Source organism: Triturus cristatus, chromosome 2_2, assembly GCF_964204655.1.
Source record: "Triturus cristatus chromosome 2_2, aTriCri1.1, whole genome shotgun sequence".
Classification (NCBI taxonomy): Eukaryota; Metazoa; Chordata; class Amphibia; order Caudata; family Salamandridae; genus Triturus; species Triturus cristatus.
This window is the reverse complement of record NC_140582.1, coordinates 933,412,787-933,435,075: the sequence shown is the minus strand read 5'-3', so window position 1 is coordinate 933,435,075 and position 22,289 is coordinate 933,412,787.

Sequence of the window (22,289 nt, the reverse complement as noted above, 5' to 3'; positions counted from 1 at the left end):
CATAGCAGGCAAATGTGGTCTGGTTACTTGTGAATATGGTAAGATGATTTTGCCACCATGGTAGTGGCAGACTGTATTAATTTGAATGACAGAGAAAAAAGGATTGATGTGGTGAAAAGCAGGTATACTTAAATTCAGTCAAATCCCAATACTTTATGTGCAGATATATGATGGATGACACTATCTGAGAGAACTATTCTATGCACCAGAGATCGAAATTAAAAAATTCCCAAAAATTATAAATCCAGCCAGAAAAGATTGAAAAACTACATACTCCCATATTTGGATCCTAACCTATTAGAAAAAGGGAAGAAGTCCCCTACAAAGCCCTTCTCCTTGATGAATGTAAAACAAATGTTTGTTGGGGAGTAGGCAGTGATCCAGAGGACCACTGTCAACTCTTAAACAAACCTTAAAAAAAGAAAACAATTTCTTTAAACTTACCCTCTGTCCGCCAGAGAAAACAGTCCACATTTGAAAATGTTTAATTAAAGGCTATCTTAGACACAAGTGTTTGCTGATAATAGCAGGCCATCATCCTTGAGATGACCTCCAATCAAGTGAGCTGTAATTTGTGGCCTACCTAATTATTATTCATGAGATAGGCCGGATTATGATCCACTCTAAATTGGAAATTTATGAACCAATCTATTTGTACGTAGGTCAGTTTGTAAGATTATTTTCAGATCGCAAACTACTGGTTGCAAATTGTGACAATTTTCTTTTTTGCAACCATTATCTCATACACCAAGTCCTATAGCCTTTTAATTGGGTATTTTCTGATTTAGTGATGGCATAAATTTGTCTGCATGTGATTGATGGTCTCAGTTCACAGGGAACCCTACGAGAGAGGCTGAAGTTGCTTCCACCTAAAGAAGTTTTAATATTGCTGTGGGAACAACATTTTTGAACCAGTATGTATGCAAGAGCAGCTGGCAATAGATCTACAGGCAAACATTCCACCCAAGACTATGCATCTTCTGGCATAACCTTTGTTGGCTCGGTAGTCTCAGATCGGCTATAAACCCTCTGGGCTACTACCCCTACTATAGGACATCGAAGAGTGAATTCTCTCATTTACAAACAACGATGCATTTTAATTGAAATGTGTAAAAGTCTATGTTTAAATAGCACACAGATAATAAACACAAATTAGTAGATAATCATACTTACATATTATAAGCCTACAGTTCAAAAAAACAAATTCTGATTTAACTTAGCCTAAATGTTTATGTCATATTAATAAAACTTAATGTTAATATTGAGAGGACTGTTTTCTACATTGAGCTGTTAATTGAACAAGATGTTGTGTGTGTTCCTCTTTTGCCGCTGATGCTGTAATTTTCCTGAAGTCGTCTGTTAGTTAGTAAATAGGCGTTTGTTTTGTATTAAACAACTGACAGTGAGTGTTTCACCAAGAAGAGAGGAGGCAACAGGAAGGATGATTCATGGAAAGAATAGTCTGGACCAAAAATATAGACAAGGTATCTTTTCAAGGACTAGCGTTTGTAGCCCATAGTGCAGACATGATAAGATGGGGAGATTACCAATTCCCATATTACTAAAATACTATTGGATGTTGCGGAAGACGAAAAAGACACTTGTTACCATCTTGAATGTTGTGTGTTTATTAGTGCATGCCCCTATAGCAGGGGGGGAGGTTAATTTGGGAAAGTCTTCTTTAAGGGGGATTATCTCACTCACATTTTGCAGGAGGATCATCTCCATGTCTCCTAAAAGACTATACTTCTCTACATGGGAGGTTGCTTTGCCTATTTCTCTGATGTCTTCTGATGTACAGTTGAGAATACTTTCCAGCTTGATATGCAAAGGCTTTATGCTTATGCATTGATTCTTTCATCAGAACTCTTTATTGGATTACTATATTAACTATCATTTTAACCACTATTTCATTTTTCCTTATATTACAATATCCATTATTGGGTTACATTAACATTTAATGCTGATACTTAAAAGAACCACACTTATTGAATAAATAATGAGAAAAAAAGAATCCAAAATACAACCCTTTAACTTATACATATTCTCTTTATTGACTGTACTAAAAATCTTTAATTATTTTATTACCATGTGTTTAATGTAGATGTTTGCTCCTTTTTACTAGAGGCGGGCGGTAAACTTTGCTTCGCCGATATAGTTCACACAGCTTTGCCACTCCGCGCTCCATTTGAAGCACGAAGTTTGGCAAAAAAAACTGCCACCCGCCAGCAGAGCAGAGTTTACCGTTGTGCTCACCTCTGTATTTAATATACACTTAAAAAGTCATTAAAAAGCATTTTTCACATCGTCTGGCCAGCTAAACAGTGGTACTGGGAGTGATATTATGGTTTCATTTTCCAACAAGTCCTACAATTGGTTAAGAAAACTTGATTGTCCCCCCCCAAAGAACCTGCAGTAACCAAAAAATAATCAATGCACATATGCATAAGGAGAACACTTTACTGCCCTGGAAGAAACTACCTACTGTACCGGAAATAAATACGGCCACACAAGAGTGTCTGCTCCTGTTGACTGTCACTTTTATATTGGTAAGCTTGTACTGTCTGTTCCTCTTTTACTTGGCAATGAGGTGTAGGAGGGAGTATTTTTTGTTTGTGTTCCTGTGTACTGCTGACCGTGTGAACCTAGTGTGGGAGAGACTGCAAAGCTTCTAGTGTCTCTTTACCTCCAGAGAGGTGCAGTGCTGAGAGGGCTTTTGAACTGGTACAGGTGCAGCTCTGAGGGGGATGATGGACTGGTACAGGTGCAGTGCTTAGAGCAGGTGGAGCCTGGAGCAAATATGCAGCATGAGCGTTAACTGTTTTTAAAGTGTTTTGAAAGTGAGGGGTAACTGGTAAGGAGAGAGTTGGGTGATCTGTTACCACAGCATAGTACCAAAACCTGCGGGCATGTGTTTGACTAGTCTGTTGTTGTAGAGGGTTCCATGTGTGTTATACAACTTAAGATAGAGCTTGTCACTAAGGTAAGTCCATTTGAAGTCCATCCCGCTCATCCTTAGTTTCCAGCTTTAGTTGAATGATTGGCAAATGCCTTGATTTTAAAAAGCACCTTACCCCCAAATACACTTTTTGCACAGAGAGCCATTCTCTTTTCATGTTTCTCTTGCCATCGTGGCCAAGCAATAGCATACCATGCCCGCACGCGGACCATTGGAATTTGGCAGAGCTTTTCAGTAACTCCGCAGAATTCTGCAGAGTGAAACTCCGCAAGCTCCATCCAGGCCTACTTTGAACTTCTCCTTGTCAATGAACAAATATCCATATGATCCGTGGCGGGGTTATTTAATGACTACACCCCAAGATTCAGACATTCATCCCCCCCCCCCCACGTCAGGCATAACCATGATAACCATGGACTCCCACTCAGAAATTTGAGAAAAAAAGTCACACTAATCAAGGTACCCATTGTGTGAGTCCAGTACTAGTGGCTCTCTGACTGCACCACTAACTTAATTGAGCTAAGGAGCACCTCTGTTGTTTGGAATTCATCAATTAGATCCAACAAGTTAGTCTTTTACATGTCAATGCATGTTTTGCAACATTTGTCAGTTTTTCGAGGAATCTGGTCAGTACAAATGTACACATTCCAGAATCCAGTAGTTTCTTTCAGCAAATTTTAATTTTTAATAGAGCATTTGATCTCTTTACTGTGTAAGTAAATTAGTTCACAAAACACATGTTCACATGTATAACATATCATCAGTTTACACATCTAATCCTCATTAGGAGGATTGTCATCCTCTTCGGAATCAATTTCACTTTTTAAGTAAGCAAAATGATTCCGATATGCTAAAGTGAGATTACCATCCCTGAAAACCTTTCTCACCCTCGAAAAAAATGTTCTCCTTTATTGATTTAAATCGATTTACCCAAAACCACCTCATATAACCCTCCTGAGTGTTTGTCTTTGGCTGCAATGAGTGCATAAAAATGCTTCCAACGTGCTTGTTTGTGTTTGCCATGCCATTACAAGTCAAGGCAAACCTATGCATGTGTTCAGCATGAGCAAACTTGTGGTGTTTGTTTCCTTGCTTGATTTTCAATTGTATTCAATGATTGTTTACTGGCTTGCCTTTCTGCCTTTACTAATGATTTCACTGCCTAACATGTCTATATATGACAGTATGACACGAACTTCGAATACAGTCAGGGCCCAAAACGGCTGCAACATGCTTTTTTGACCGTCCGAGATTTGGAGTTGTGTTAGTTTAAAACTTTCTTGTTTCTGTAAGTCTGTAGGTATGCAAAGCTGCAGAATAATGCGTTTTCCATTCCCTCTGCTATAAAACCGATGCAGAGAAGTTTAGTAATTCTGCTGATGACCTAAGGTCCAACTAATAACTAAGTAGCCTCCACATAGGTAGGTTAACACAATATTTTGTTACCAATAATATAATTTTATTGGACAAACCATATTCATCAGCACTGAATAGTTATATATGATAACTTTGTGTTACACTCATCCTCACTCACCTTCATTACACATATGCATGACTATTCAGAATCTTGTCTTTAAAAATTGTGAAGTTCTCTGAACACTGCACTTGTGAGGTGTATGTGTCTGGTTTTCACCCTAGCGGGATGTAAGGACTAAAGTAGCTTTCCCTATAGCCTGTGACAGAGGATTGGCACTCCAGGGGAGAGATTTACTAAGATTTTGCGCCGTGTTTGCATCACAAAAGTGACGCAAATCGGTGCAAAATCTTTTTTCCAAATTAACTTTTCAGCGCTAAACTTATGTAGCACTGGAAATAGCGTAAAAGTAATTTGAAGCAGCTCATTGCGCTGGTTCACATTACTTTGCGCCATGGGGGCGTTCCAAGGGTGGTGCATGGGTGTTCCCAATCAACCACCCAAGGTTTCTCATGCTAAACCCAATTTACTGAAAACAGGTTAAGCATGAGAAATTGGCGCCCTTTTAAACTATGCACAAGGAAGGAGAAATGCTTTCATTTCTCCATCCTTTTCTGACTTTGCATGCGTGCTGCACTGTGCAGCACGCATACAAAGTGGGAAAATCTGTGCATCATGCCTAGCACAGTATTTTGTACAGGAAGGGTACCCTTCCTGTATGAAAACTGTGCTGCGCTCATGCACACACCCTAGCACTACGGCGCTAAGGTGTGTTTATGGCACACTGCAGCTGAAATCAGCGCCGGCGCAAGTGAAAGGGGAGAAAGGAGCCATATCTTTGAAAATAGGGTGCTCTCCTGCCCCATCTCTGTCACGCAACCTAGCGCTGACTTGAGGGGCGCTACTCTGCGGTGCGCCGAGATTTGGTAAATCTCCCCCTAGGTGTTTTAAGTGATCCTCTCCTGCTTTCTTGAAGATTTCTTCCTTTCTTCTGAGGTATACATATAGGGTTCAGTTTGTGGCTCGGACCTTTGTGGACATAGTGGCATGTCTTGATGATTGTTAGAGCTGTAGTTTTAAAGTTTGCGATTTTCCATTTCAAAAGAATTTTATTATTTTAAAAGCGCAAATATGACACATAAGATATAAACCAAAGTGATACAATTGATATCAGACAATAAGATAATAAATACATTAATATAAAATTAATTGGTAGGAGAGCAATTCATTGTCATTCATTAATCTGCAAACATCAGATAAATAAATAGTTAAGGAGGGAAGACCCAAAATGATGTCTGGCAAAGATATATATCAAAAGTATCACCTACAGATGGCAAATTAGGGAGAAGAGAAAAGAGAAGAAGGGAAGAAAGAAAAGACGGAAAGAATAGGAAAGAGAAGAGGAAAGAAAAGGAGAGACAGAGAGAAGGAAAGGAAGAAGAGAGGATTTCCAGAGGAATCACCCAACACACAAGACAACACTAACCAGACAAATCAAAGGGATATTGTTCCACCACCCCTTCAGAGGCCAACTTCATGTATGAATCTAGGGCTTCCCATACACCAGAGGAAATAGAAGGAGAAAGATGAGCATGATCCACTGACGTATGAGCACTTCGTAGAAAGGAAACCCAGGCCCACCAAGTATGGTAAGAGACAGACGAAAAGGATTTCCACTCCATGAGAATTATCTTGACTGCAATAGTTAACAAGAGGTCCAGCAACTGGAGCTCCATGGGATCTAAAGGCGGAGGGACTGGGGCCGCCAACGGACCTAAGAGAATTAATGGAAGAGACAGTTGGAATTTGATGTTAAAGATGAGCATAAGGTGTTTGTGAACTAAATCCCAAAAGGGTTGGAGAAGGGAACAATCAAGGAACATATGTTGAAAATTGCCTGGTAGAAGCCCACAACTCCAGCATAAATTGTCATCTTTGAGATTAAGTGAATACAGACGACTGGGAGTCCAATGAAGAAGATTAATAGAGAAATACTTAGACTGCGTTAGAGAGGGGGCAATTTTGTTACGAAGAGAAAATTTACCAATATCTTGCCAGGTATCAGAAGAGATATGGGCAGTAACAGTATGATCAAAATGATGTAACCATTTTTGCTGTGTGACAGTATGGGAAGGGAGTGTAGAGGACGATAAAAATTTATAAATCCGAGACGCAACATGACCAGTCCTGATCCAAAGCTGAAAGAGCGTAATCAGCGGGGAAGCAGGATGAAGGTGTACTTTAGCAAGTGCAACCTTAATCTTAAGAAAAGTATAAAAATCTAAATTAGATAAAGAAAAATGTTGAGCAAGGGATGAGAAAGGGGAAGGATCATTGTTGGAATCATAGAGATGTTTAACAAGTGAGACACCTTTCCCAGCCCAGTAAGACATCAACTCAGGGTCAATATTAATTTTGATTTTAGAATTGCGCCAAATAGACGACCATCTAGTTTTATGTATTGGAACTGCTACCCTCTTATCAACCTTACGAACCGCAGCAATAGTGTCTAAAATAATAGAGCGAGAAAATGGAATAGAAAGGGTGTTTGTGGTCAAAAAAGATGCAGTCGGAAGAGGGGAGGCCAGTTCCTGTTCTATTGTCAACCAAGCTGGAGCATGAATAGATGGGGAAGAAAACCAAAGGGCACCCTGGGACGCCAGAAAAGCAGTTTGATATTTCCCCCAATCAGGAAAATTACAGCCCCCCATATCATAAGATTTCCGTAAAAATTTATAAGCAATCCTAGCCCTTCTATCATTCCATAAAAATTTAGAAGTGAGCAGATCAAGTTCATGGAAGAAGGAATCAGAAAGCCTTACTGGAAGCATAGAGGAAACAAAATTAATAATAGGAGTGATCATCATTTTTAGAGTCTGCATACGGCCCCACCAAGAAATATGCTTCGGAGACCAATTGTCTAAAAGACGTCTCACCTTAAGAATAGTTTGGGATTCATTATAAGAAGCCGTAGCATATAGGGTGGAACAAAAATAGATACCCAGATACTTTAAGTGTTGGGATTGCCATTTAAAGCCCGCCGAGCCCATATGAGAGGAGAAGCAGTAAGCATTTAGAGGAAACATCTCTGTCTTATCTTTGTTCAGAGTGTATCCTGAAACTTTTGAAAAAAGAGCAATCGTGTCCGAAATAGCAGGGATGGCCAGAGCAATATCATCAGAAAAAATGAGAACATCATCTGCATATGCCGCAGTTTTTATCTGGTGAGACCCAAAAGAGAACCCTTTAATATCTGGATGCGAGTCAATCATTCTGAGGAGAGGATCAATGGACAACAAAAATAGGAGAGGGGACAAAGGACAACCTTGTCTAGTGCCCTGACACAGGTTAAAAAAGGAAGACGTAGCACCGTTCACCCGTATATTAGCTCTAGGTCGGGAGTAAAGAGACATAACCATACGAATAAAGGAATCACCAAGATTATGTGCACATAGAACCGCTCGTAGAAAAGGCCAAGAGACCTTATCAAAGGCCTTTTCAGCATCAAGGGCCAAGGCTGCCGCCGGAAGAGTAGATCGTTTAGCGGCGCCAAGAATATGACAAAAAGTCCGTATATTATCCCGTGCAAGACGTCCCTTTACGAAACCTGTTTGGGAGGGATGAACCAAGTGAGGAATAAAGGACTCTAATCGTTTAGCTAAAATTTTAGCAAAGATCTTGGCTTCCATGTTAAGGAGGGATATGGGACGAAAATTTTTGGGATCTGCGTGATCCTTCCCTTCTTTGGGGATAACTACAATAGTAGCATCCGCCGCAGAACCAGACACAGAGCCATCCTTAATAAACGCATCAAAAACGGCTTGGAGTTTCGGGACAATCACGGGAATAAAGGTTTTATAAAACGCAATAGGATATCCATCAGGACCAGGAGCTTTACCAGACCGAGTAGCTTTAATCGCGGAAATGATTTCATCAGCAGTAATCGGGCAATTTAATGATTGATGATCCTCCTCCGAAACAACTTTCAAAGGAACCGACTTCAAGAACTCCTGACATTGTTCAAAAGAAGCTTGAGCCGACGGGGTATATAAATTGTTATAAAAATCGCGGAACACCTCAAGGATTTCTGTAGTTTGAAATTTTTTCCTACCAAGCTGGTCAGTAATAGAAGGAATTTGGAAAGTGTTACAAGAAGATTCCTGGAACTTTAAAGTGGCAGCAAGAATCTTGCCCGCACGATTTTTTAACAGCAGTCTCTTAGATTTCTGAGCCTGCAGGCCAATATGAGCTCTCTTAGTGACTATAGTATTGTATGAATATTTTAGATTTTTAATAGATTGGAGGCAGGACTTGTTCTGAGAGTGGCGGAAAAGGGATTCCTGACGTTTGATTTCATCTGCTAAATCCGTGAGTTCCTTTTTAATGGCTGCGTTTCTCTTTGACATACATTTAATGACCTGACCACGGAAAGTACATATAAAAGAGTCCCAGAGAACAACAGGGCAGCTGACTGACCCAACATTCTCAATAAAAAAAGTCTCAATGTCATTTAAAAACTCTCGCACCAAGGACTCATCATGTAAAATTTCTGTGTTGAGTCTCCACGAGCGAGCTCGTGCCCTAGGGACAAAGGAGGTAAGAGTGAATGTGACTGCGGCGTGGTCAGAAACTAAAATAGGGTGAATAAGCGGAGAAGAAGAAAATTGAACCAGAAAAGAATGAACCAAAAGATAGTCAATGCGTGAAAAGGACGAATGAGGGGAAGAAAAAAAGGAAAAGTCACTACCAGTGGGATTATGAAGACGCCATACATCCTGAAGATGGGTAAGAGAGCACATATTAATCATTTGTTTGTGTGCTTTAGGGGGACGAAAGTTAAAGGCAGAATTCCTATCCAAGATAGGATCCATTGGCAAGTTAAAGTCACCACCTACAATAAGATCACCAGAGTGAGGAGTATCCTCGAGCTTTTTGGTAATCGCATTCCAAAAGGCCGGGTCATCCTTATTGGGGGCATAAATATTCATGACAAATAAGTCAGCATTACCATCGGACAACTTAGATAGTAACCAACGCCCCTCCGTATCCTGTTCAGAGGAAACGATAGATAAGCCAGAGTGTCTAGAAACTAAGGTAATTACTCCATTCCTTTTACCACAAGCATCTGATAAAGCAACATCAAAGACCCACTCTTTCTTCAGAAACAACGCCTCCTTGGCAGAGAGCTTTGTCTCCTGAAAAAGGACAAGATCCGAAGAAAGAGATTTACAGTAATCCAAAATCTTTGACCTTTTGACTGGATGATTTAACCCCTTAACATTAAGGGAAAGTATATTTAGTCCAGACATAGAACCATTATCAGGAAAAAAAGATATTCCATATGTGGCAAATGAAGCACAACAACCAGGAGGGCTAACCAGCAGACATCAACAGCCAGCACAACACAGGGTGAGACCAAAGAGGAAATCCGAAGAGAAGAAAGGAAAGAAGAGAAAAAAGAAAGCAGGAGAGTACAGAGAAAGAGAGCGAGAAGAGCCAAACCGGCAGGTCTGAAAAAGACCAAATTCATACAAGGGGGGACATGGAAGAAAGAGAGAGGGACCAACAGGAGAAATAACAACAACAGCATAAAAAGCCCCAGAGCAGTGCATAACCGGTTATACATTTAAAAGGAGAACACTATCTAAAAGCTAAGAACCGGAGATAATTATCACATATTAGAAGACAGAGCGAAATGAGAAACTGTAAAGGCAACACATTTGACCAAATTAATGTATATATAACAACTAAAATAAATCATAGAGAACGGTAGGAGCGGAAAAGAGAGAAAAAGAAAGCACGATCAGGCATTAAGAGCTGGTGGAAAGAGAACTAAGAGAGAACAATAATATTAGGTAGAACCAGACAAAAGCGGACTCCAACAAAAGAGAAAGGGCCATAATGAAGAGAAAAGAAGAAATACACTCTAAAGCATACTGTATGATATAATATGGGAAAAATACGTGAAATATAATAAAAAACGGTAAATAGCATCTTATCAATATAGCAATCAGTGAATCCCTCTGGCAATTAAATAAGAGGCCTAATACTATATATAAACATGTAGAGTCTATATACAAACTCATAGATGACTTGGCATGAATAAATAAGGCCATATACACGCAAACTGATAGAATAAAAATGCTTGGCTGAGTAAGTAAACATGTAGATAAGAGAGGCATAAATCTATCAAGAACAAAGCATCTCTAAAACAAACTAACCTACTCGAAAAAAACAGTTAATGAGACAATGTAATCAAATCACGCAATGAGAAAGTCAATAAAGGAGGTATCTATATGAAACAATATGGGAAAAATAAGTGAAACATAATAAAAAACGGTAGGTAGCATCTTATCATATAACAGTCAGAGAAACCCTTATGGCAGCTAGATAAGAGACCTAATACTATGTATAAATATGTAAAATCTATATACAAACTTAAAGATAACTGGCCATGAATAATTAAAGCCATATACACACAACAGGCAAGATAAATATGCATGCCTAAGAAAGTGAACATGTAGGTAAGAGGGGCATATGACTGCCAAGTACAAAGCATCTATAAAAAACTAAACTACTCGAAAGAAAAACAAATAGTAACACAATGTAAACAAATCACTCAATGAAAAAAAACTATAAAGTAGGTATAACTAGCAACTATATGAACAACCTATATTGACTCTAAGTATAGCCATAAATAAACACTTAATAAACATATATGAATAAAACACCTGGACAGACCAAGCAACAACACGATGAGAAAGCAAAGGAACAAGCAATGACCTACTCCATAAAGTACGAAATAACAAAAAACAAACATGAAGCAAAAGGAACGACCACAACAAAATACGATAAGCAATATTTCACCACAAAAATCGACGCACATACCGAAGACACACCCCTGGAAGGAAAAGGACCGTGACCTAATACGTCGAAAGACAAACTGGGGAGGCAATGAATAACAGGACGCTACGCGGACAAAAGTGAAGTCACGCCAACAAGAGAAGTTACCACAAAAAATTGAAAAGTTTATACACTAAAAACTAACAACATTAAAGACCAAAACGCCATAACGATACTAAGGGAGCACCAAGAGACGACAAAAATACGTCAAGACCAATGGACATAAAGACCACTACGCAGATCTAAAAGCAGCTAGACCTAATAGATCTGACAGAGACTAAAGACAATGCATTATGTATAGCCGCCTCAGGTGCCAGAAGAACCAGGAGCATGTGAAGCCCCCGTTTGAAGATCCATCTGTAGCTCCATTTGATTATCCAGAAACGAGGCCAAATCCGCAGGTTCGTCAAAAATTCTGACACGACCCTTGAAAGTAATGCGGAATTTTGAGGGACCAGCAAAGGAGAAGGGGATATTCATTTCAGACAAACGCTTCCGGAGATTAAGAAAGCCTTTCCTCCTCAACACCGTGTCTCTGGCAAAGTCCTGAGAAATTGAAATACGATGGCCATTCCAAGAGACAGCTCTAACCTTCCGCATATGCGCCAAAATCTGCTCTGTATGTTGGTGACGCAGCGGCTTAAAGATTATCGCTCTTGGTTGCGTAGCAGACTTGGGGCGAAAGGAGGGGACACGGTGTGCCCGTTCCAGTTCAAACTCTTTGTGGAAAGAAATTTGTAGTGTTGACGGAATCCATTGATAAAGAAACTCAATCATGGAAGATGCATCTTTCTCAACATCTTCAGGAAGACCAAAAATACGCAGATTGGGTCTACGATTACGATCCTCTTGTTCAGTGAGGTCTTTCCTCAATGCTGCCATAGAACGTTCTATCTGCGTGAGAGATCTAGAGTGCTTTTGCATGGTATCCTCTGCGCCACTAATCCGTGCTTCTGTACCTGAGACACGAAGGGAAAGGGCCTTGAAATCATTCCTGATGGCTAACACCTCCACTTGCAGTAAATCTGTATTAGTCTTAGTAGACTGCGCAATCTCATAAACCTCATTAAGGCGCGTCAGAATGGACTCAAGAGTCGAATTAGTGTCTTTAGGAGCAGACTCAGGTGTTGGGGATACCTGTTTGGACCTCTTAAGAGATGTTTTTGATTCCTTAACGTCTTTGGCATTCGGTGAAGGGGCCATATTTTCAGCCATAGGGCAGACCACCTCAGCAGAATCAAAATACACCTCCTCAGATAGAGTGAGAACAAGGAATGCCAGGGGTTGTAAAACCCTCAATGTGTGAGAGGAAAAATGGGCAGGAAGGAATCATGCACTTGCATCAGAAAGAGCCGGGCAGAAAATAGCCCAGACGATCCCAGTCAGAAAAACACCTCACGAAAAGAAGCATGTGCTACAGGCGCCAGAAGTCAAGCACCGACTACGAAAACCACCAGGATCAAGCCAAGAATAAAAAAGCCTCACATAAGGAAGTGGCAGTGCGTTTGACGACGAGAAAAAAACCAGAAACCACAAAAAGTTCACACAGTGGGTCTCTCAGCAATAGGCGATAGAAAAAAGAACAAAATAAGCTCAAGAAAAGTGAAAAAACGTCACCAGCTCCTGAATGCCACCATTCCTGACAGGATAGACCAGTAGCGTCGTCTTGTAGAAGCGAGAGAAAAACTCCCTCACAGAAGAAACAAAATGGCGGCCGCTCGTGAAAGCCTGAAGCGTCACTTAAAAATGCCGATAAATGAACTCTGGCCGCTCCTCACCACCAGAGACCTCCCTCGTAGCGTGCACGGCAGTTTCCCATGAAAGATAACATCTTCTGCGCAGAGCGGGGCAATATTGAGCGTCAGCAATACTCCCGTCGGTCCTCTCTCTTCACGGAGCTCAAGCGCGATCCGCCATTTCGCAACGGCGCGCAAGCCACGCCCCCTAAAGTTTGCGATTTTACTTTATTTTAGTTAACTTCCAGCACTTGACTTTGTTCTGTCCCAGGAGGCCATAAAAGACTGACAGGAACGGGTCAAACCAGTTTTTCAGGAGCACTACAACACATTTTCAAGAATGTAGAGGTCAACACGCCTGGAGGGTATTCCTTGGCAGTAGTTGGTCTTTCTCAGTACCTTTAATGATCATTTGCTGTGCTACCTGGAGGTGGACCACATAGCAACACTCTACAGTGGACGTCTCGTTTAAAAGACATGGTACGACAAGGAAAATATGTGCCTAAACAAGTTTCATTTTAGTAGATCATTGATTAATAAAATTATTGTGAGAACTTAATGGTTTCTAAAGACAATTTTGTAATTATCATACATATGTGTAATATGGGTGGGTCAGCCTGTGTGTAACACGAAGAAATCATACATAACCTTTCGGTGCCAATGAATATGGCTTGTCCAAATAAGATAGGATTATTGTTGACAAAATATTGTGTTAATCTATCCCTGGGGAAAACCCTTACTTTCATGAAGTTAATTTTCATTTAGGTCCTAGTGCTCAGGGTTCATAGTCTCTTGTTTGCATATTCACACTCTCTTCTCTGATGTTAGCAGTCTGGTGGGAGCAGGTTCTGACCTATTCCAAGTGTCTAGTTTTTTCTCTCATTTGGCTTTGACAATGGCCCGCCACCCTATTAAGAGAGTGGTCTCACAGGTCATGAGGGCTTGTGGAGTTTGAATGTTGCCATCGATACATTTGTGCTACATTGCCATGGAAATTCTAGTCTTTGCACATCTAGATTATTATAAATAAAGGAAAAAGAATGAGCTCCTACTAAATTAGGTAACCAAATTTCAGATCAGTAAAATTGTATTTAAATGAGAACTCCTAGACTTAATACTAATAGCAAAGGCTCAAGCAATAGGTTTTTCTAAGAGAAAGATTTAAGTCATCACCAAAGTGGCTCATCTGAAGGCACACGTTTTCTGAGCAGCTGCCATGGTTCTTGCAGCCACTCAGGACACTTTTTTTGTTTTTCAAACACAAACTCATGCTTCCAAAGTGGGAGTTTGTTTACTGAAAAACAAAAAGAAAATTAGCCTTGACATCGTGGGAATTTTCTCCCAGTGTGTGGAGGGACATTTTTGATATGTTTCTGTTTAGGGCTGCCAAGCTTTCAGTGGTGGTTCAAACAGAAAAATTGTGCATCCGAATGTCTGCCCTAAATAGGGCAGATGGTCTGAAGTGCTTAGGCCAACAGCTAGAAGCCTCTTACACTATCAGTCTAACGTGCACAGGCAGAGCTAGCAGGGAACTATTGGCGGGAAACACAATGGTCTGCCTGACTCTATACTGAGCTGGCAGAGGATCAGTTTTGTGGGCTGGGAACCTCGCTGTGTTTGTGGTGGAGTAATCTGTCTAAGACGTTTCAAAGAACTCCATCTGCCATACTCTAAATACCATCAATAATCTTGAAGACGTTTTATTCTTGATAGAAATCATTAATTTCAACTTCAACTGTAGAAACTTGTCTTGCAGTGAGCACTTTCCTTTGGGGAAAAAACACTTAAATTTTTATGAGACCACATCCTCTGAAATATGAGTATATCAGAATCACAATACCCTTGCCTGCGCTATCTGAAAAGAATAACCAGTGCTCTGGTGGTTGGGTTCAGCTGTTCTTTTTATCGTATCACTAAGCACAGTGCCCAGAACCACTCTCATGTTCCACTCACAAAATCTGTTTTCACTGTTGACGTGGTGGCCATAGGTATAGCATTAAAACTGAGCACTAACATGTCAATGGACTGAGAGGCAAATTAGTAAATGTTTGGAGATCAGTTTGAAAAAAACATAAATTCCTCCCCACTGGCACTTTCCCTGAGAGTGCTGATATTCAAGAAATCCATTCAGAAACAAAATACATTTGATACATGGCAGATATCTGAAGCTTAAGAGCAAGCAACTTCTTAGACAATCCCACATTTCATGCCACTACGGCATATCGGCTCTTTGGAACAGACATCTTCTCTGCCCCATTAGACTAAACTGTAAGGAAACACTGGTACATGTTTTTGAATTGTGCATGCCCACATGGCCATCCACGACCAAGAACCATCCTACACCAACCACTGTTGAACTACCACCAACTCTCCAGACACCTGCACTCCCTCATCCTCATTCACACTCCCTGCATCCATTGAAACAACAGCGGAAAACATCCAGTTCTCCGGAAGGATTACAAATGTCATGATGGCTCTTGTGATTCATGTTCCTGCTAGGGAGAGGTCAGGCAGTTTTGAGTCACCATAAAGTCACACAGCGGGTTAATATGACTGCTGCAAAGAACGTATACCGTGCAGATCACAGATCTCTATTTTATGTGGATAGCTGAATGGATTAATACTTTTGTCACAGAGATTCTTTTTGCTACCTCAGTTCATAAGATACAACCCTAATATAGAATAGTGACTGTTACGAACTGTCATCCAAGAGCTGTATTAAAACTCCATAAAGTAGGTTACGAAGTTATGGTTGTTTTCCCTAGTCTTTAATGATCTGATCCTAATAGTGCTGAAAAGGGTTTTGGGTAGATGTACATTCTTATTAGTTAAGCCAACCTTTACCAGTGCCAACAGTGCTAAAGCCGGCCCTGTATCAATGCCTTCAAACATATATATTTATAGGTGTTCACAAAGTTACAAACAAATTCACACTATGAAGGTCAACCCCTTCTGTGTGATTTATTATAGCCTTATAGCCCACTGTAGCGGGCTAAACCGGCTATTAAAGGCCCGCTCCCACGTTAAAGGCCCGAGCCGAAGGCGAGGGACTTTAACAAGGGAGCGGGACTTTAATAGCCGGTATAGCCCTGCTACGAAGGGCTACAAGGCTGTTAGAACATGCTGCCACTAGAGGGCAGAATGTTCTTACAAATCAAACAAAGGCCTCTCAAAGCTCGAGAGGATATAAATCCCCTCGAGCTCCGAGAGGCCTTTGTAAAACATTGGAATGTTGCTCTGCGGTCCTTTACCGGCCCGTAGAAGCAGGGAGCATTCCATAGTCTTCAATGGAGATCCCAAAATTCCAATGTTCTAATATTACAGATTTATCGGCACTCATGGTGGAGAAATTTACAGTAGAAAGTGTGTTTTTGCCAGAAATTCATTTCTGACTGTCGAAAATTAGGTATTTTAGATGGTGATCTCATGTTTACTGCTGAAAATGTCTTTGTGAGCAGCGCCACTGTTATTTATTTTCAGCAAAACATTTATAGGAATGATTTCTCACAAATTTGCTACCCAAGAACCCACAGGGGTCAGTGTAGCAAACAAAACACTTTCAGCTGTTCCTCATATTTTTCACTTAGTAGAAATCTGTTATATGTCAGTGTATCACCTTTTAATCCTGTGTCAAGCTTCTTCATTCATGCCCATAATAATTTGAAGACCTGACCACCATTGACACAGATCTCAGACCCATTGTCATTAAGGGAACAGACAGTTTTCTCTCTTTTTTTCCTCAACCTCTGTATTTCGCCTTGTTCATCCATTTTCTGTACAGCTCTTAAAGATAAAGGGCCTCATTTTAGATTTTGCAGATGGGGTACTCAATCACAAATTAAGGATACCTGATCACATTTGAGGCAAAATATGCCATCTGCCAAACTTTAAATCAGAGTCAAAAAGTCATTCTGGAAAACATGGATTGGTGCATGTTCCGAGAGAAGACGGTTTACATGGCCAGAGGCAAGCCTAGGGCATGGAGTAAGATGTGGGGTCCCTGGAATTCCTATCGGGGGGATATCTGCGCCCCCCCCCTTGGTGGTCGCACCAGACGTCACGATGTCCCCTTGACTTTGATGTTCCTGGTCGCTTTGCAGGATTGATGGCCGATCCTTTCCCTGCCCCCCCTGCCCCTTTTTCACGCGAATAAGTGTGTAATTGGCTGCGTTGTCGCTGTTGTCCCCCGCTCATGAGAGAGCAAGTCTCTGTTAACGGAGTTCTTTTGCCTGGTATAAGTTTCTTTTTGTTGTTTTTATTTCTAAAAAAGTTAATAAGAAACCTCTCTGTAGTGCTGTGTTCAGTTGTGGGCGGCTGCAGCCGTTATGCGTGCGGCTCGCTCCGGCTCCTGTGATGTTGTACTATTGTTTTCCTCCCTTATCTCTACGTTAGCGGCCGGCCCAGGCGGTTGTAGGCCCATGACTGTGAATATTCGATGTGTAAATAAAGGTTTAAAAAAAAAAAAAGTCATTCTGGAGCCCTGAAAGCTTTATAAATCTTCTATGTATCACCTCTAATATCTTTTTCTGACATCAGTTATTTTTTGTGTCAACGATTCCCATTGTTAATTATTGTCTGCATTTTCTTCAGTCTCTTGAGTATTTCAATGAGTCCTCATTTAGAGCTCTTTTTGTTTTCTCATTTGTGTTTTTACTTTACAATTTGTATGTAGTGTTTCTGTGTATATGTATATATCCACTCTAAGAATCCTTTCTGTTACTTGACAGAGGAAGCCTTCATAGAATATGCAATCCCAGGCTGAACAGTTCAGATGAATTTTCAAGACAGTAGTGCAAAGTTAGTTTTCATCAACAACACGACTTTCAGGACAAGCATCTATAAACCATTTGCCCATCAAAACAATGCTTTAGGAAGCAATGGGTCTTGGTAAGGAAATCGGAATCCAATTGCAACATGACTGCCTAGCAAAAGATGCCATGAATATAGGAGAAGCTACATACAATAATCTGAAATGGCTACTGTCACTCATGAACACATGAGAGTTCATGCCTGCTGGGAATCATAGTTTATTATAATTTAACAACAAGAGAGAGAGGGAATTTTATTGGAGCCACTCTTAGTCCCCCAGGGCTGGTATAGATAAACAAAGAAAGAGTGTGTCTGTCAGAATTGGACCAGTGCTAAAGTATTTAAAAAGCACAGGGGTGAATCACTATGTTTTAGAAGAACCCTCACTCACCAGCCTAGCTGGTGACATGCTTCATCATTGGGTTCCCACCGGAGAGACCGAATGTCTCCCCGGTGTGCTACGACGCCTGATTTACAGCGGAGCTGGATTTTTTGTGTGTGAAGACAGTGCAATCCGTGATAGTGCTAGTTAAAATGTGTCACAATGTAAACCAATAGACAACTTTAATAGTGGTCAACTGGACACAGTTAAAAATAGTGTGGTGGACGTGAGAACTCTGGTGATAATTAGACCAGCTACGTCCTAGAAAAGGTGCGATATGAACAAAGTGGTCAACATGTTTCTGCTTCTCACGATACTACATGAAGCATTCTTCAGGACCTAGTGGTGGACCACCACAGCGGTATACGCTCGCTAAGGCGTACCCTGACCTGTGGGGTCCGGAACCGCTAAAACTTACGGTTATGGTAAAATAACCCTTCAGGATTTCTGAGAGCTTTCGGTTCTGTTGGAGCAAAGAAGAGGTGAAAGGGAAAACAAAACAAACAGTGATTCACAACATACATATATATTCACAGAGAACAGACCATGGACACTCAAACAAATTTGTGAATGAACTTCATGCTCACAAACGGTGAATTTCCATAAAACCTGGAACACTGGGAGTTAACGTTCGTATCAGCCCGTGCCGGTATAGTGAATTTCTCGTGGTGCTAAATAGCACTAAACAATTGTGCCAAAGAGTGCTGCGCCCTAGTGGGTGGCGACACCGACCTACTTAAAAGACACCAAAAGTCTGTTGGTACTTCTACGAGACATAACTCTGACAGACGATCCGACCTTCCTGGTCTCTCTAGACATAGAAAGTCTATACACCAGCATACCCCAGGAAGATACCATCAGGGTTATCAGTGAGAATTTGGAAGTTACCCCCTGGGAGTTTCAGACATCAAAACAGTTTGTTGTAGACTGCGCCACCCTTGCTCTGGAAAAGAATTTTTTCGAATACAAGGGGACCCTCTTCCTCCAATCCACCGGTACTTCGATGGGGAGTACCTTTGCCCCCAGTGTGGCAGGTCTTTATGTTCACGACTTTGAACGGAAATACATTCTGACTACCAACAATCCCTTTTCGTCCTATATATCTTTCTGGAAAAGATATATAGACGATATTCTTGTGATCTGGAAAGGACCCGAGAACCAACTTGTGAACTTCTTTGATTGGATCAATACTTGCGATCCTAGCCTGAAGTTCACCAATACTTATGATCAGAACGAATTGATATTTCTTGTCCTGGTCATTACCAAATGGGAAGGGAAGTTGCTAACTAAGATCCATTCCAAACCAACTTCGAAAAATAACCTCTTAGCTTTTTCCAGTTTCCACCTGCGACCCCTGAGAGAAAATCTCCCTTTTGGCCAATTTTTGCGTATTAGACGCAACTGCAGCCGCGTGGAAGACTATCGCTCTCAATCTAACAGTCTATTCGCAAAACTGAAGAGAAGAGGGTATCCAGATAAAATTCTAAATCGCCGCTGTAAGAGGGCAAAAAACCAACATAGACAAGCCCTCCTTGAGGATTCAGAAAAACCAGCGGAAGAAATCCCCTTGACATGTGTGACGACTTACAGCACGGCCTCTAATGCTGTGACTAAATCTATTCGTAAACATTGGGGCATCCTTGTAAGCAACAACCTGAAATGGCAGAAACCCCTTTTTTCATTCAAAAAGGCAAGAAGCATCAAGGATGCCCTTGTACACACGAGACCAAGGCAAACACCATCTGACAACACTCCTTCAGTATTACAGGCTTGGGGGCTCCCAAAAGTGACAGGCCACTATCCATGTGGTCAGTGTAGTGTATGCCATCTTACGAAAGCCAGTAAGACTCTAGACCTTGAATGAGACAAAGTGAGGACCCAACGTGCACACACGAATTGTAACTCATCCAACGTTATCTACCTATTAACATGCCCGTGTGGTATCAGATACGTTGGTATGACCACACGTAAAATAAAAGAGCGTATTGTCGAACACAGAAGTAACATCCGCTGTGGGAAAAACATCACTAAAATGACAGAACATTATGCACACGTCAAACATACTCCTGACGACCTAAACTGGACAATAATTGAACAAATTAGACCAGGGAATAGGTCAGCGAATATTCTGTTTGAGAAAGAACAACGCTGGATCTATCGCCTTTCGAGTCACACTATGGGATTCAATGACAATATCCCTTGGGGAACAGTGCTAAAACGCTAATCTCTACACTATTTCGAATATTTATTTATATATTCGAAGGACTCTATTCCTTCAGTCCCACATCAAATATCACTTAACATCTAACACATCACCATCATGTGTTCAAAAATAGAGAACTGGCCCCACTCACACTTTTTTACCTTCCGAGCCTGCAGTAATTACAATCTTCCAAGCCCGCTAACACCATTATGGTCTTTGTTTACTTTGAAGCCTCGTAAACCCAGAACCAAGCAGTATTACTAAGAAATGGTCCGTATTTACGTGCACCTATATCTTTGTCTGATTCCTACAATTGGTTAGAGAAAGGATCATCAACACCACGGTGTCCATTCCCCTGCATGTCACACATTATTAATCCCAAATAATCGACATCACTCTAACAACAAGGTCACATTAAATAAACCTCTTGGTGCTTATCGGTTTCCTTAGAAACCCTTGTAGCCACGTAATACTCTTTGTATGCGAGGCGACTGTAGCAGTCTAGTCTTCCACTTCCGCATTCACCGCACCACGTGACATGCGTGATGACGCTACGTTTCTCCACCGGAAAAGCACATCCTATTTCTGTACCACTCCCGGCCCGGACGTTAACATCCGAGTCCGAAGGTGGACCGAATAGGTTTCCTGTGGGCTGGTGACTTTGGCGTAGTAAGTAGAGGTCCTGCTTTGCTTAATCCTGCTTCACCTCTACCTCGTATGTTACTTACTTTTTTATTCTCTGTTTAGTGTGTGACTATAAGTCCCGCCCCCCACCCGGACTCATGCAGTGACATTGAATCGAACATCACGTAAGCACCTATTTACCAACCTTATGGTTCCGTGTGGGTGTTCACCAATCAGTCTGATAATGTCTCGCATCTCCATTTACAAAGCCAAGCGTTTTTATTTCGTTTTATTTCATTTCATTTTGCCTCCCGTAGTCAGCCGGAGTGTAACGCTGATTTAGCACCACGAGAAATTCACTATACCGGCACGGGCTGATACGAACGTTAACTCCCAGTTTTCCAGGTTTTATGGAAATTCACCGTTTGTGAGCATGAAGTTCATTCACAAATTTGTTTGAGTGTCCATGGTCTGTTCTCTGTGAATATATATGTATGTTGTGAATCACTGTTTGTTTTGTTTTCCCTTTCACCTCTTCTTTGCTCCAACAGAACCGAAAGCTCTCAGATATCCTGAAGGGTTATTTTACCATAACCGTAAGTTTTAGCGGTTCCGGACCCCACAGGTCAGGGTACGCCTTAGCGAGCATATACCGCCGTGGTGGTCCACCACTAGGTCCTGAAGAATGCTTCATGTAGTATCGTGAGAAGCAGAAACATGTTGACCACTTTGTTCATATCGCACCTTTTCTAGGACGTAGCTGGTCTAATTATCACCAGAGTTCTCACGTCCACCACACTATTTTTAACTGTGTCCAGTTGACCACTATTAAAGTTGTCTATTGGTTTAAATTGTGACACATTTTAACTAGCACTATCACGGATTGCACTGTCTTCACACACAAAAAATCCAGCTCCGCTGTAAATCAGGCATCGTAGCACACCGGGGAGACATTCGCTCTCTCCGGTGGGAACCCAATGATGAAGCATGTCACCAGCTAGGCTGGTGAGTGAGGGTTCTTCTAAAACATAGTGATTCACCCCTGTGCTTTTTAAATACTTTAGCACTGGTCCAATTCTGACGGACACACTCTTTCTTTGTTAATCATAGTTTATTGCCAGCATGGTGTAGTGTGTCCTCTTTCAGCAGCCTCAGTACAGACAGTGCCAGCCCTCTATGATGACCACCAGCGGCTTCTTCACGGGAAAGAACCTAGCACAAATGGTTTGGAACACAGCCTCCCCACGCATGGGTCATTA